Here is a 16,755-nt window from a genome sequence, read left to right as displayed (position 1 = left end):
AAGTCTAGATCAGCAGGGTTATGCACCTGGCTAAGGAAGAGGTCCCATACATAGTTTTACCAGAACTTTTGAATTCTCAAGCCTCCCTTGTTTTTACACTGTTCCCTGAAGTGGGCAGGACTGGTGTTGCCAAAGCCCCCCACTCTGAGAGGTGAGCAAAGTGGGCTCTGGGACCTGCCTCTTGGGCTGAGGGCTTTGGGGTGAGTCAGTTCCCGAACAGTTCTCAGGCCTTGCTTGACCCCAGGCCTGGACTTTACTCCAGCTCAGCACTGCTGTAACCCGATCTCTGTGGCCACTTGCAGAAGGGCCAAAACCCTGTTCCCAGAAGAGATGCCAGTGCCCAGAGGGCAGCTTCTCTCTGGTCAGTACCTTTACCCCAGTTCACGTAGGAAAACAGCACTTCTGAGTTCAGCAGAAGCTGTCTCTCGGCTTTCTCCAGGAACTGAGGTCAGGAAGCCATTATTTTGTACGGATTACTTTTCCCCCTAAGTGAAAGTCCAGAGAGACTCAGGGGAACCTTTTTCTTAGTTTTCTCATCGCTGAATTGCAGGCCCATGCAAAGAATCACCCCCAGAGCAGCAGCTGGGGACAAAATCCACTCAGCATAGTGTAATACCATGTCACTTATAAAGAGCTCCAGCCCCTCCTCACTGGAGCAAATCCCATCTGCTGGCCCCACACTCAGAATCTTTAATGGCCCCTCATAGGTGGCTGGGTGCAGGCCACCGCCTTGAAGAGCAGCAGAGCCAGGGGTTAAGTGCATGAGTCCTCTTCTCCGGAGACCATTCTGCCTTCACTAGCTGTGTAACCTGGGGCAAGTTATTTAGTCTTTCTGATTCTTACTTTTCTCTTTTGTAAGATGGGCTGATACTACCACCTGCCCCTCAGAGCCACTGTGAGTAACCTGTGAGATCATGCATGTAAGATATTTAGCATTCTGCGTCGCATACAGCAAGCCCAACATACATGTTGGCTATTTCTTCCTTAAATATGTATTGATATTTCAAGTGATGAAAGTAGTACTTGCGCAATACAAAACAACTGAAAAATACTAGACTGCGTATAAGAGGAAAAAAGACAAACATGTCCTCTTCCCATTCTCTCCCCAAAGAGCTGACAAGTGTTCAAAACTTCATATATCTCCTTCTAGTCCATTATCCATGCACGTGAAGTCTTAAAGGTGTATGCACGTTTTTCTCTTTTCCACAAAATAAAAATATAATATACAAATTATCCTGTAATTTGCTCTTTCTGCTTTACGTATGGTAGAGACAACTTCATAGTAGTACTGGAAGTTCTATCTCTTTTTCTTTATTAACCAAAAAACATTCTACTACGTAACTGGACAAGAATTTATCCACCTCATTGCCCACTGATTGACATACAAATTGTTACTTGAATATTAATTGTTGACTGTTATAAACGCTACTAAAATAAGCATCCTTGAGTGGACCTCTCTGTGCTTATAAATTCTTAAAGAAGGAATTCCTGGCTCAAAAGATAGGCATATTTAAGGTTTTATGGAAATTGCTTAATTTTGCCTTCCAATATATTTAATTGTTTGCACACCAAACAATAGTATACGAGAGAACATTTTCCCAAGACTGACATGAAATGAGGCATCAGAATTTTATAATACTTCAGAACCATCGCACAGATAGACTGCATTTAAAGGGCGTTTACTTACTGATCCTTAATTTTAGAAGCATAAACTTCCATAGCCATCACCACCCAGGTGTGCTCGTCTTTCAGACTCCCCTAAATGGCAATGAACTGGTCCAATCAGACAAGCTCTCATTTTCATGGAGGGTACCTAAAGGAGGGTGAATGTGACTTCCTGGGCTTATAGATTATGTATTTCTTTTGTGAAAACATCACACCTGAGCCCCAGGCCAGAACTTTCCTTTTTTTTCTTTCTTTCTTTTTTTTTTTTTTTTTTTTTTAGAGACAGAGTCTCGCTCTGTCTCCCAGGCTGGAGTGCAGTGGTGCAATCCCAGTTCACTGCAACCTCCACCGCCCGGGTTCAAGTGATTCTCCTGCCTCAGCCTCCTGAGTAGCTGAGATTATAGGTGCACACCACCATGCCTGGCTGATTTTTGTATTTTTAGTAGAGACAGGGTTTCGCCATGTTGGTCAGGCTGGTCTTGAACTTCTCACCTTGTGATCCGCCTTAGTTTCCTAAAGTACTGGGATTACAGGCGTGAGCCACCGTGCCCAGCCCAGAACTTCTTTAATAAATAAAGCCAACCAATTCTTGGAAGCATTTGGCTTCCAAAAGGACCCAGCCTACATCACATTCGCAAGAAGGGGTGACAAGACTCACGGTTTCTGGGTCACAGTTCCATGTCCACCTTTGAGTAGAGTCTTTCATAAGTTTGGACAATGTACCACCCTCTCTAGAACTTGATTTGCTTCTCTAATGGATGGACTGGCCCTAAAGAAAGCAGAGACTTGAACCGACTGTCCCAGAGAGTATGACAAAACAGATCTCTTTCTACAGCATTTCCTGAGAATTATCCAGAAGACATTTTTTTTTTTTTCTTTTTTACAATCCAGAATTTCTGATATTTTCAACTTTCAGGGATATTGACTCATTTAAATACTGGTCAACTGTATTGAGAAGGGAATTGTATTGGGAAGAGAGCCCTTCAGGAAAAATTGTCAATGAGGAAATTATTTGTTTTCTGGTAACCGTATCATAGTTAAATCTCCATCAGTAGTGGATGGACAGAACCAAACTGCTAGTGTAAAAAGAAGATCTGAATACTTTTCCTGATTCTTTCACTTAGTAGCTGTGTGACCTGGAGCAAATTACTTAACCTCTCTGATTTGCAGTTTCGTTATGTGAAAAATGAGCATAAGTCCCTGCATAATTCATACGGAGGTAGTGAGGATAAATGTAATAATAGATGTAAAAATGTTGCAGTCCACTGGGAAACAGTAATACATGAAAGGTATGGTTAATATTTGGTTGTAAAATATAGCCTTTATTCTATGATGTCCGATTTTCTTGGCATTCACAACACTTAGAACCACTAATAAAGCCATGCTAGTGAGAGTACAATTAAGGACAAGTTGGAAAACTGCCCAGTTCCCATGCATTTGATCTTAGTGAAGCACAGCACATTTGAAAGGACTGTGGATGCAGGAGCTGCATTTATGGGGAAGTCCCTCCATGAGGCCCTCTCCATCTACCCACCTGACCTCTTATCCTTCTACCCACTCCCGAACAATCTGCTCGGCTCAGCCCCCTCCAATCCAAAGCCTCTGTGATTCTAAGACCCAGGTGTGTTCTGGAGAAGATTAATCGCAGGCAGACACAACTTTGCATTTCTTCCTTTCCCACCCACCTAACTTATTTCCACAAAAAAAAAAAAAAAAGAAAGAAAGAAAGAAAGAAAGAAAAGCCTTGAAGCAGGCTGGCAGAAGATAAAAGGGTCTCCAGTTTAGGTAGATATGCAAGAAAGGGAGAGCTGTTTGTAGAAACATCAGATCTTTCTTGGCCATGACTGGGCATCACTTTGCCCCATCTCCCATCTTTCCATAGCTAGAAGGAAGGATTCTCCTGGATACCTTCAAGGTTCATTTAAGTAGGACACAGAACTCATTGGCTCCCTTGTTCCTGGACTTCCCCTGCTAGTGGTGTGGCCTTTTCCCGACTAATCAAATCCCAGGAAACTTAGGAAACAAACTACAGAACAAGATATAATTTTGCAGGTGATTCAGCAGCTCTCAGATTTCTGTTCAGCTAGAAGGCAAATTTATCCTTCAAACCAGTATACCCATTTCTTCACATCTCCTGTGTCCCAGTAGTTAGATAAACTCTCCAGGTAATGGTGAATCAAGAAAAGGTCGTCTGACAAGCTCAGTGAGTGAAAATGGCCCATCCCACTTTGCTGAAGTCACATCACGGGCTTGCTGTCACTGAAGGTCATTGCCATACCACTTCCTACAGGTCTTTGACCTCAAGGGCCGGAAGAACACTTTTCTCAGGCTCCTTTCTCCCCATTGCTGTGGTCCACAAATGTATTCACTGAAACAAGTAATTCTGCTTAGTTCCGAAATAAAGAAACTTAGGTCAGAGTTCTAACCAGAAACAGGAAATGCAGCCAGGGGAGGACAGAGTCAGAGGAAATTAGACAGGGTGACTAGAAGAAGGAGGTTTTCAGAAATGCTTTCTGAACCTACTCCAGCACTCTGCCTCCCTGGAAGGCTGTAAAATCCATGTAGTTTATCCCAAATTTCCCACGTACAACACCAGACTCCTTCCTGGCATTAACATTGCTTTCCCTTCAGCACAACCTCTGCTCTCTGTTGCTAATTCAGTTTCAGTGTCTCATTTCTCATGAACTCATACTCTCATGACCTGTAGCATGTGCAAAAGTAATTTAACATATTTCACCTGATATTCTCTTTGGAATTCTCAGATGGTGGCATGAAAGTATAATGTAACTTCTGCATGAAAATGATGGATGTGTGAGTTTGTACGTGTGTGTGTGTGGGGTGCACACACGTTTGTGTTCACTCACCTGCCTGCGAGCCCATGTGCTCTAGCAATAGGATAGGAAGAGAGCTGTCCATGGTATATCATTCATTCATTTGATATGTATTTATAGATCTACCACACACCATGCACCACTGTGCCTGCATGACCAGCTACAGGATGAAGAACAATTGCAATGAGGCCCTTGTCTTCAAGGAGCTTACAGTCCAGTGGGAGAGAAAAGCCATGACAGTAAAGCTCAGGACATACTGATAGCCTAAATACAGATAACTCTACCCATCCTTTACTTCAATATCCCTTTCAGGCTTACCCTCCACCCGAGTGCCAGACTCCCTTCCATACCCAAACATACCAGCCTCAAATATGTCTCAGCCTTGGAGTGCCATAGGGAGCCATCAGGAGAAGGAATCAATGCTAAGCCCCACCATGAAGAAAGCCAGAGCAGCTGAACACACAGCTTTGAGCTTCCTGTAGGTCACTGCAAAGAAGGAAAGAAAAAAAAAAGACCACATGACCAAAGACCACATGACCAAACTTTCTCATGAAATAATGTGGCAGATTACACCCTCAAATGGTACAAAATTTCCCCATGTAGTTTATCTATTATCTAACTGTTGATTTCAAGAGATGCCAGATAGGGAAAAGTCTTCTCTAAATTGACATGTTTTATCCTTTTCCACTTCCATTCTTACCTTCCCAGCTTTTTGCAGGGACAAATACATATTAGACTGAGGCACATTTTGAAATTTCTGTTCAAAATATATTATTATCCGCAACTGTCAAGGTGGATTCTGAAAGATTATTTAAATATTTTATATTATTAAATGTTTCAAATACACCAAACAATATGTGTGCCTATGATTTATATGCAAGATATACAGAATATAAAATAAGCACTCCTCTACTCATTCATTCATTCATTCATTTGATACATATGGTATGTTTGGGTATTGAAGGGAGTCTGGCACTCAGGTTGAGGGTCAACCAGAAAGGGATATCAAAGTAAAGTATGGGTGGAGTTGTCTGCATTTATGCCATCAGCATGTCCTGAGCTATAGAGTCATGGCTTTTCTCTCCCACTAGACTGTAAGCTCCTTGAAGACAAGCACCTCATTGCAATTGTTCTTGTCCTGTAGCCAGTCATACAGGCACAGTGGTTCTTGGTCCATGGTAGATCTATAAGTATGCTCCAGAAGAACATAAAAATGCAGTGACACTCTCTGCTTTCTCCTTCAACAGGTAAACATGATCTGAAATTCGTGTATTTATTGCCTGGTTTTCCTTATAGGTTTCCTCCTATGTATGTGCCCCCAGTCAAGATATGTTTGAGTATTTGAAGTTTTTATACGTGGTTCTCTGATGAACGAATAATCTGTCAGTGCCATCTTTGCTTCACATTATATTTGTGAGATCCACGTGTTTTCTTTGCTCATCAATCCTTTATCTGTATCTGGATTCTGGGGCCATCTTCCTTTCCTTTGAACATACATCCTAAAGAAGTTCTATTAGGACCTGCTGGTAATAGATTCTCTTGCTGTTGCTTGTGTGAAAATATGTTTATTTTGCTGAAAGACATTTCCACAATGCTGTAAAATGAAAGTTATTCAACAAATACCTCTTGAATGAACAATTTGCCTTTATTCATTATTACAGAACCAAAATGTGTCTGCAAATATCAATGTTCTGGATAATTCAAAATGTGTTGAGGCAGAGTCTGTCATCCCTACAGAGACACATGTCTCTTAGATTAGAGCTGGGACATTCCAATCTACCCCATGCTGTTTTTGAACACATTTCTCTTCCTTGAGTCAGTTTGCAGTTTGATGGCTACTATTCTCTCAGCCCTCTGAAGATGTGATTGTACTGCATCTTTTTTTTATTATTTTACTTTAAGTTCTGGGATACATGTGCAGGAAGTGCAGGTTTGTTACATAGGTATACATGTGCCATAGTGGTTTGCTGCCCCTATCAACCCGTCATCTAGACTTTAGGCCCCTCATGCATTAGGTATTTGTCCTAATGTTCTCCCTACCCTTGGCCCCCCCGCCTCCCAACAGGCCGCAGTGCGTGTTGTTCCCCTCCCTGTGTCCATGTCTTCTCGTTGTTCAACTCCCACTTAATGAGTGAGAACATGCAGTGTTTGGTTTTCTGTTCCTGTGTTAGTTTGCTGAGGATGATGGCTTCCAGCTTAATCCATGCCCCTGCAAAGGGCATGATTTCATTCTTTTGTGTGGTTTGATTGCACTGCGTTTTAGCTCCTGCTGCCCCTGTGAAGGCATCAATTGCCTGCTGAACTGTGGCTCCTTTTAGGCTATATAGCTTTTCTCTCTGGCTACTTTTCAGATGGTCATGTTTATCTTTGGTGGTCAGCTGTTTTGAAAAATCTAGGGTAGATTTCTAGATTCATTGTGATTCATTGAAGTTCCCAAATCTGAGGATTCGTAGGTTTCATCAACTCAAGAGAATTCTCCACCATCACCTCTTCCGTATTTTTGCTTTCCCTATTCTCTTTATTGTGTCTTTCCAATTATCACTTTCCACAAGTCTGACTGAATGTGTGTTATACCTTTTCACTGTATGTACATTTTCAACCTTCCTTTTATTGTTTCCTCTTTTGTCATTCTGTACTGCATTCAGGATCATTTCATAAGGTTAGCTTGCATTTCACCATTTCCCTTCCAGTTGCATCTAATCTGTCTTTAATATCTGCACTGAATTTCAAATTGTATATATTATAGATTTATTCCTAGAGGATAAATGTATTGCTTTTTCAAATCTGACTCATCATTTTTATACTCTCTTTTTCCTTTCTCATGTTTTCAAGTCAACCCTTTCATCTTCTTTTTAAAAACCTATTAAATACATTTATTGTATATGTTTATCTAATAATTTCAGTATCTGTTATGCTCTGGTTTTGATCTGCTGGGTGTTGTTTCTGCAGACTCTCACTCGTGGTACTTTGTTCACTTATGTATTCTATGATTTTTCTTTAATTCATGAATTTTCGGCCTTTCTTTGAAACCTGAATTGAAGGAGCCTTACTCTTGAGAAGATTTGCATTTACTTCTGCCAGTTACCAGGAACCACCACCAATCTGGCACCAGAATGTGAAATCTTGGCTTGATGTTTTTCAGACCACAATGCATACTATGAATTAGACTACAAACCTGTGTGAAGGAGGGTAACAAATTCTCAAAGAACACTTCTTTCCCCTTTTCCCAGAATCAAAACTGATACCTGTACTGGATACACTTTCTGGACATTTGTATTTGTGGGAAAATATATTTTGGTTCATCCTTTCCCTAAGGGTGCTGATCTTCGAAGACCCTAGTTTTATGTGAAGTCACCTAACCTGTCGGTTCACCAATAAAATAAATCCAAAGCTCTAGTTTACAACAGTAGCCAGACAGCTTTAGGCTGCTGCCAGATTTACCAGTCACCTATCTGGATTTGTGCTCCTGCTCAGCTTCTTTGTTTCTGACCATTTCCTTAAGCCATGCTCTTAGAAAGCATTCAACATTTTATCCAGTATTTTTGTGTACTTTGAAGGGGGATGGCTTTAGGATTCCTTTGGTACCATATTGCCAGAGAAGTCTAACCATCTTGCACAGAATTTCACAGTTGGCACTGTCAGATCTCCGATTTAAGTAAACTCATTGTATGTGAATCCAATGGGTTAAAATGTAAGAATAAAGAAAAGAACTAGCATTGACAGAGTGTCTACAATGGGTCAGTCATTCGTAAATGGATAAAAATATTATTCTTAGGATAAAAACCTCACAACCTGAGCCTCTAGTGGTTAAGAAACCTGCCCACAATAACACAGGAGTGAAGCTAGCATTCAAAACCCTATTTTGCTATTTTATACATTTAGTTCTTGATTGATGGCTCTTCCCTACCCACAGAAAAGTTTTTCTGTGGTACATAGAAATTTGTCTAGTGTCTCCTTGAAAAGCAGAGGACTATGACAATTGATGCCAAGAGACCTTAGGCAAGTTCTAGAATTCTAGCCAATTTTTTGAAAATATTCTTACCAATATCTATCTATGTATCTATCCACTGATTATCTTTGAAAATAGAGAGTAGACCCTTTAAGTAACATGAGAGAAGAGACTATGTCCTTGCACATGTTTGTGGCATTCACAAGTCCCTGAACAATGCTATAAAATGAAAGATATTCAACAAATACCTCTTGAATGAACAATTTGCCTTTATTCATTATTACAGAACCAAAATGTGTCTGCAAATATCAATGCTCTGGATAATTCAAAATGTGTTGAGGCAGAGTCTCATCCCTACAAAGACACATGTCTCTTAGATTAGGGCTGGGACATTCCAATCTACCCCATGCTGTTTTTGAACACATTTCTCTTCCCTGAGTCAGTTTGCATCAGCTACTTCAAGCCTTGTGACCTGTTTTAGCACCTCGCACCCTCCTCTGGCATGTCAGAGAGTTTGAGTCACAGGTTTCAGTGACTCTGAAAGAAGACCTCACATTCTTTCTCTCAGTTGCCATCATTGGCCCAGGTAAGTAGGTTACTGCCCTGGCATACCTCATCCCACCTGCACTTGTGCCTAAGGGCATTGTTTGCCCTGGACACTCTAGTGTGCAGGGCTATTATTGTGTAAGTCACTGCTATCTTGCAGACCCATAATGCTTACTGATGCATTACTGTATTTGCTATTAGAGGGCTCTGTGTTCATAGGTAGGCCATTTCAATGTGCTCACTTAAGAAGGACAATATTTTACTCCTCTTGAGTTGGTGGAGTCATCCTGTCTCATTCCAAGGATTACCTTACATGAGTGGCTTTGAGAAAGTCAAACTCTATGCCTGGCTACTTCATCTTTGGAAAGAAGTTACTGTTGAACAAGGGAACCCATGAGGGCTCTTGCTGTGCTTGTCTATGCTAAAGGGACAAGAAAGCAAATAACTCTTTCAATCTCACTTTAAATTGAAGCATAGGACTGGCTCTTTGAACTGGAAAATGTTTATTTAAGAATGCACAGCTCCTTGCAGCTTTGCATCAAAAGGCTCTATGTCCAAGGAAGAAGGTGGAGACAGGTTAATAGCCTTGAGAAGAACAGCTTGTAACATTAGCCTCTTCTATCCGCCTTTCTTCCAGCAGTAAGTGCAAGAGCTTGGCTTAGAACTGCAGGCACTTACTTGAATACTAGGAAGCTTTCATTTGACTGCACATCCATGGTGTAAGGACATTGGTCTCTAAACATTTTGAATGCCAAGAAGCAGCTTTTCATGTAGCCTACCCTAGCTCATTAGAGATTTTGCTTAAAAGAAAATGAATGCACTTTTATTTAATTTCCTTCTCTCAAAATTTGCTACTGGCCAGGCATGGTGGCTCACCCCTGTAATTCCAGCACTTTGGGATGCCAAGGCAAGTGGATCACCTGAGGTCGGGAGTTCAAGACTAGCCTGGGAAAGATGGCGAAACTCCATCTCTACTAAAAAATATAAAAATTAGCAGGGCGTGGTGGTGCACGCCTGTAATCCTAGCTACTCGGGATGCTGAGGCAGGTAAATGGCTTGAACCTGGGAGGCGGAGGTTGCAGTGAGCCGAGATTTCACCATTGCACTCCAGCCTGGGTGACAAGAGCGAAAATCCATCTAAAAAAAAAAAAAAGTTTGCTACCAACTGTAGTGTCAAGTGCCAACAGATTTAGTACCTCAGAAAAGGAAACATTCTTCAAAAGGTGACTTCAGTAAAATGTTTCTTAATGAGAAAAAAAGTTAAACTTGTATCAATCGAAGCACAAAAGCAATTTAAATTAACTCAGATTATAGAAAATGAAATATTTTTCAAGTTGGTAGCTGAGACAATTAAAAATTATTTGGCTATATAACAATATTTAATGCATACTAGTGTTTTCAATTAAGTGACCAATACCTATGAATGAGCTGTAAATAAATTTAGATTTATTACGATGAATAAAATCAGCTTTTTATTTTGGGAGAAAGGAAACTTCAAATGTTCCAAATTTCTGTGTGTAATATTAGAAGCATAGCAGAAAAATGAGACACATTAGGAGGAAATAATTACCTCCTTCAATTCTATGCCTTTTTTCTTGAGGAAAAGGCACCATCATTTGTCCCCCACCCCTTAATCCTAGCCTTTTCACACTATTGTCCTGGCTTGAAATTCTATACATTCTTGCTGGTGAGGTCAAGTCCCATTTCTGAGAATCCTTTTGCTTTCATCCTAGTCCAGGCTGACCTCTCTGTGGCTGCCTAAGGCCATGACCCAGTCCTGGCCCCCCAAGAGAAAGGTGTAATCGAAATACAGGATGAGTGCCACTGTAGGGGCAAGTTTAGAGGACACTGGGAACCAGGGACTGAGCATTACCAAGGCTGAGGAAGGAAACACCTAGAAGAGAGACATGGACCTGCAGGACCCTGTAACTCAGCTGCTCTGGGCAGTTGCCTCAAGCTACCTTGGAACTTAAAGGAATCAACCTATGCATCGTGCCCGTTCCAGTGGCTGGCACTTCTCCACACTCAATGCATCCCTTCTAAGGGGAGATTGTTCTAAGGGCCATCCACATCCAGAAAGCAGAAAAATAGGCTAACAACTTCTCAAACCAAAAGTTTTATAACCACGAAATAGTGTCGTTGACATTAAGTCACTTCTGCTTCAGATTATATTAAAAAGTCAGCATAACACCAAACAACCTAAATGAGAGGAATGTCATTTTTATTTCCACCAATTCAAGAGCTAACATCTGCCGCATCTTTCCAGAGGTGCACACATTGCTTCAATTCTATCCATTCAGCTTGTTTTTCAAAGATGTTTGAAACTGAACTGAAACATAAATAGATTTCTCTGTATACAGGCCACCATTCCAATGGGGGGAAGTTATTTTTATATAGACATTTTTGGTTAAGTGATAATGTGGCACCTGGCAGTAAACTCAACAGACATTTCTGTCAAGCTGGGTATTAAAAAATAGTGATCACTTTAGGACATTTATTTGCTATTTGGAAGCCATCAGCTTATGATTTGGAAGCGTTTAATAGTTTTTACTTGACACAAGACTGTCAAGTGTGCCTTTCAAATCCAGTGGTGACAAACATTTAAGGAGACACAAAGGTAACCCTCCTTACTGGCTATGGTGATTGGTGGGTTCATGGTAGGTAGAAGAAGGGCTGGTCTACAAACTGCCACAACATTCCTACATGCCGAGGTTGGTGGAAGTTGAATTTTGCCCCTGACACTGCTACCTGGCCTGACCCACTTGTCTGCTTCTCTCTGCTTCTGAGGTCTTACTCATCTTCATTCTCTGGTTATAGCTCAACGAAAAGGTGACCAGGAAACCCAAAGCTTGGATATACAATAAAAATAATTTTAAACTTGATTTTAGGGAATCTTAAAGATTTGATATACCCAGTTGAGTGTGGAATTCTTTAGGTTTTTTATATATATATATATATATATATTTTTTTTTAAATAAGACTAGTACTACCATAAATTTACCATCCTTCTTTTTCACCAGACCATTAGCCATTTGCAAAGTTGCAGTTTATCTTCCAAGAATCTGAACCTCCAAGGATTAGGATGCTGGATATATTTTTAAAGTTGCAGCAAAGTCACCAAAGCTAATCAAAGTAAAAGGTCTTCCCTATGCAAAGTAAAAGAGGCCAACTTGAAAAAAAATCCATTGAAACAAAAAACAATTTAAATGTACTCATATTTAAACATTTTCCTTTTCTTAAACTTGGAAAACCTTTTGCTAAATAATTCCCTTACAGACTCACTGGAGGAACAGATTCATTGAATGAGGAAAACCAAACAAATACTGACATGCAAGCAAATACTTCAAAAATAATGAGGACATTCTAGCTCCTGTTATGGATGTAGACTATCCCAGAAGACTAGAAGCCTGCGCTCCCAAATGAAATAACCAATTCCAAGACTGCTTGAAGGACCTCTCTGGACTGTCCACATGTTGATTCCTCAACCTGGAAGACTCGTCCATCCCTTGTCTGTCTGTCTTCATCAAACAGGAATTTATTCTTCAAAACCTAGATCTGTCACTCACTGTTTTATAAACACTTTCTTGAACTAATCACTTCCTCCTCACCTGTCTTTGGAATCTTATAAAAGCATCCCTTCAGGAACATGTGATGTTTCTTATGAATTCTTCTCACATCTGTATTTCATAGTAGAGTGAAGCCACCATATTCTTCTTTCTGTTAACAACACCTCACACAGTAACCAGGGCACAATAGATGCCTCATGGTGTTTCTTACACTGAATTGCACTCACCTTGAACTTACATTACTATAATAGTTCATTCTCCTTCCATAGACACTTTCTTATGTTGACCCCAGTTCTACCTCCCTTTACCTTCCACTCACTGGTCCTATATTGTCCCTTTGGGACAACACAGAATAAGCCTATTTCCTCTTCAAATAAGGCCCTATGCAAAATGCAGGCACCTTTTATGACATGCATAGTGAAAAAACCTTCAACCTTTTCTCATATGATATGTTTCTGGGACCATTCACCTGTCCATGGGCACACACTCTGGTGCATCACTGGGACCATTCACCTGCTCTACTGCACCACTTCCTCCACAAGTGTGGGGGTCAGAACAAGAGCCCATAGGGTAGATGTCAACTGACCATTGAGTAGCACAAGACATCACACTTCTGTTAGAACAAGCTATGATTATATCAGGGTCTTTTTAGCAAACCATATCACACTACTCACTTCGATCACGTTCAGTTTATCCTAAATCACGGATAGTCATTGTGTTACGATACTGTCTCATAAGTACATGTTAAAAATTTGAGAGATTAAAAAAATTGTCTTACATCATTCTCCAGATATGGCTGAAAGTCATCTGGCTGTGGCAAATAGGGCTACACTGGCAATCTGGTTATTAGTCTTGAAAAGTGTTCTAATCGTGAATTATCACATTTGCAAGGTTGATAATATACTATAAGGAGTAAGGCTGAGGCTGGGGATTCTCCACAGAAACACACTGGGACAGATCTGTCCATGATTAAGAGAAGGAAATATGTCCCAGACCAACTGGCAAATGGTTGCTTCCCTCATCCTCCAAGTCTCTAAACAAAGAGCCTCCAAGAACCTGCTCAATCTCTACGGCCAGAGTCCATTCTGACTGGACAATAATGCTGGTGCCTTTACAGTTCTTCAGTCTTAGCAGTTGTTAAATATTTTGATCACCCTCTTTTCTTCTGAACCGAGAGGGGATTTTACTAATGGCCTTCAAGTACACAAATGACTGTCTGAGTGAATCATGGCCAATTAATCTCCAAATCCACAGGGAAGAAAACAAAAGGAAATGAGTACAACTGTAGCAAGGACTTAGCATGGACTGACAGGGGTGTGGGAGAGTGACACCGGGTGCTCCTATTCTCCTATTTGGACAGACTTTATAAGCCAGATGGAGCCCCACAGATCTGGTGGCTAAAGCCCAAGCCTGTCTGAGAATGACTTTGCGTGGTTTCTCAGGGTCTGGGATCCTCCAGGCAAAAAGTCAGAGGGAAAGGGCCATGTGTGGGAGGAACCATTATCTAATATTAGTCTTTTGACTCTTGTAAGAACTGAAACAAATGATCATTTACTGGTATCTTGCACCAAATCAGTCTGGAGAAGAGAAACTATCAGATGTTTCAACTCAACAGCTGCACATCAAAAATAGTATTTGAGACACCAGGAGCCCTGTGGCATGAATGCCAGAAGCAAGTCTACTATGTTGGGGGCTCTGAAGTTTCTTGTTCCTGGAATGAAAGGAGACAGTATTGCTGGCCACAGGCACAATGTCAATGTACTCCTAGTTGCAGTCACACTACTTTTGTGTGTTTTGTTTGTACATGTATATACACACATGTATGCATACAAGCACTCAAACACAAACGATGGTTAAGAAAAACACATGCTAAACAGCCAGTCATCCACCTTCCAAAAATCTCTCCAACAGGATCCTTTGGGTCTCATTCTTTTCTAAACCAACTCATTAGGAAACTCACACACAAAAAACAAGAACTACTTCTATGAACCTCTAATTGTGCATATGGTATAGGCATTTCTATCAGGTGTTATGCCATAAATTAGACAAAATGTGGTTGATAATTTAAGAAACGTGATTTCCGTACACATGCTACTATTGGTATCCCTAGGCTGAAATCATGTTGCCATGAGCCAGGATGGATATACTAGTTGTTCTATAGCCAGCATCTGTTCTGATTGGACGGCATCCAGATTGTGCAGATTGATAAATATTTTGAACATCGTTCCCAGTTATCATGGGCTTGTGGTTGAGAAATACCACCATAAACACAAGAAGAAAGGTTGTCGTGTTCTCTGCCTTGGAAAACACAGTTGCCTTCTGGAGTGACTGGCTGCTCAGTTGATATTATTTTCTTCTGCTCACCAGTGACTATTGAAAAATATTCTGTGTGATTAGAATCTAGAACGCTATTGATTTTTGTCTGGTCTTTCATGATATTTATAATTTCCTCATTTATGTTTGAGATTAAAAAATCTTTAGCTAACATCAATAAAATACATTATTGCTATTAAAATACTACTGTGAAAATCTTGAAATAAAAATAACTTTGAAACTCTCTTAAGTCCTTTTTTCAAACATACATCATTGTTTTCACAATGCAATTCCTGGTCATTAAGAGGTTTCTTTGAAACTGAACTACAAGTAACAGAGGATAAAAATAGTAGTTGGTAAAGCAAATGAAAAGCCAGAGGGTAAGCAGCAAGGGGCTGGTATGGTGGTTATATTTTCCAAAATACTCAGGGATCCAGGCTTCATCCAGCTCTGCCCTTCGCCAGCAATAACATATAACCCCGCTCCTCAACATCCAGTTTGGCAGTCAACGCTCCAGCCTTTACATATTTATTGTAGGCATCAAAGAGAGATAGAAGAAAAGGATATAAAAAGAGTGCATTCTAGCTGTCATTCAAGATAGTGTGCCAGTCTACTACACATCACATATTTAGTAAGTGGTGGGGGCTTATGGTTTTGACTAGGTACTTATAGCCTGGATTTTGAAGAGAATGGATTGAAGAGAGGCAGCATTCAGCCTGCATTTCATTGGTCAGAACTTCTCCAAAATCTGGTCACACCTGCAACGATGTTAGGAAGTGTAGTTTTTTGTTTGTTTGTTTGTTTCTTTGTGACTATGGACACAGCTAAAAATTAAGACTTCTATTACTATGAAAGGAGAAGGGAACAGATGTTAGGGGTCAGCTAGCCATTTTTTTCTGCAAAAGCCATTCTTTTAGAGCAGACCAGATTATATCCTATTCATTTCTGAATCGTATATTCACTTTCTATTTCTATCTTATTGAATTCTATTCACTTCTGAATCGAGCCACCTAGATTGAGAATTATCAGTAATTTTGAGTTCCCTAAATAGTTTTGTAATTTATTTATCCACTGAATAAGTATTAGTGGAATACCTACTGTGGGATAAGAACTCTGCTAAGGTTTAGGAATAGCAACATGAACAAAACATGGCTCCTGGTTTCATGGAATCACATGGAGAAGGCCACTACTGGGCAAGTGAGTATAACAGCATAGGCACTCTAGAGAGAATGGGGCAGGGAGACACAGCTTAGCACTGAAGTGGAGGAAGGCACTTAAGCTGATAGGTGAAGGATGAGTGGGAGGTGTTGATAGCATGCTCCAAGGCAAGGGAGCACAGGTTCCAAGGCCTGGGAGTTAGAAAAAATGCTGAATTTCAAGGCACTGAACAATTTACAACATCTCTGGAGTATTGATTTCAGAGGGGAAAGTGTTGCTAGATAAAGCTGGTGAGAGGTAAGACCTATAAGCCATGTTAGACTTCATGCTTTTCTTACAGGGAACTATTGAATACAAGGCTCATTTTGACTGCTTTATAATAACCATACCTATTATCTATTGAGTGTCAACTATGTGTTTGACATTGTGGTAAGTATATTACATCACTAAGTGTAGTACATGCATTAACAAACTCTAAGGGACAGATTGTCCCTACTCTATAAAAGAGAAATGTGAAGGTCAAGGCATTTTAAAAACCTGCTCAAGGGGTCATTCAGTTAACAAGAGTTTGAACTAAGATCAACCGAGAAACAGTCCGATGCTGTACTCATTTCATAGCCTAGACCACACGGAGCCTAGATTGAATGGGATCAGGGCTGCAGAAAGCAATCATACGTGGCTAGGTGTATAGATAATTTTAAAAACTTTAACCTTCACTTCTACTGCT

The sequence above is a fragment of the Pan paniscus genome, chromosome 22 (assembly GCF_029289425.2).
Source record: "Pan paniscus chromosome 22, NHGRI_mPanPan1-v2.0_pri, whole genome shotgun sequence".
Taxonomy (NCBI): domain Eukaryota; kingdom Metazoa; phylum Chordata; class Mammalia; order Primates; family Hominidae; genus Pan; species Pan paniscus.
Note: the sequence above shows the minus strand (reverse complement) of the source record.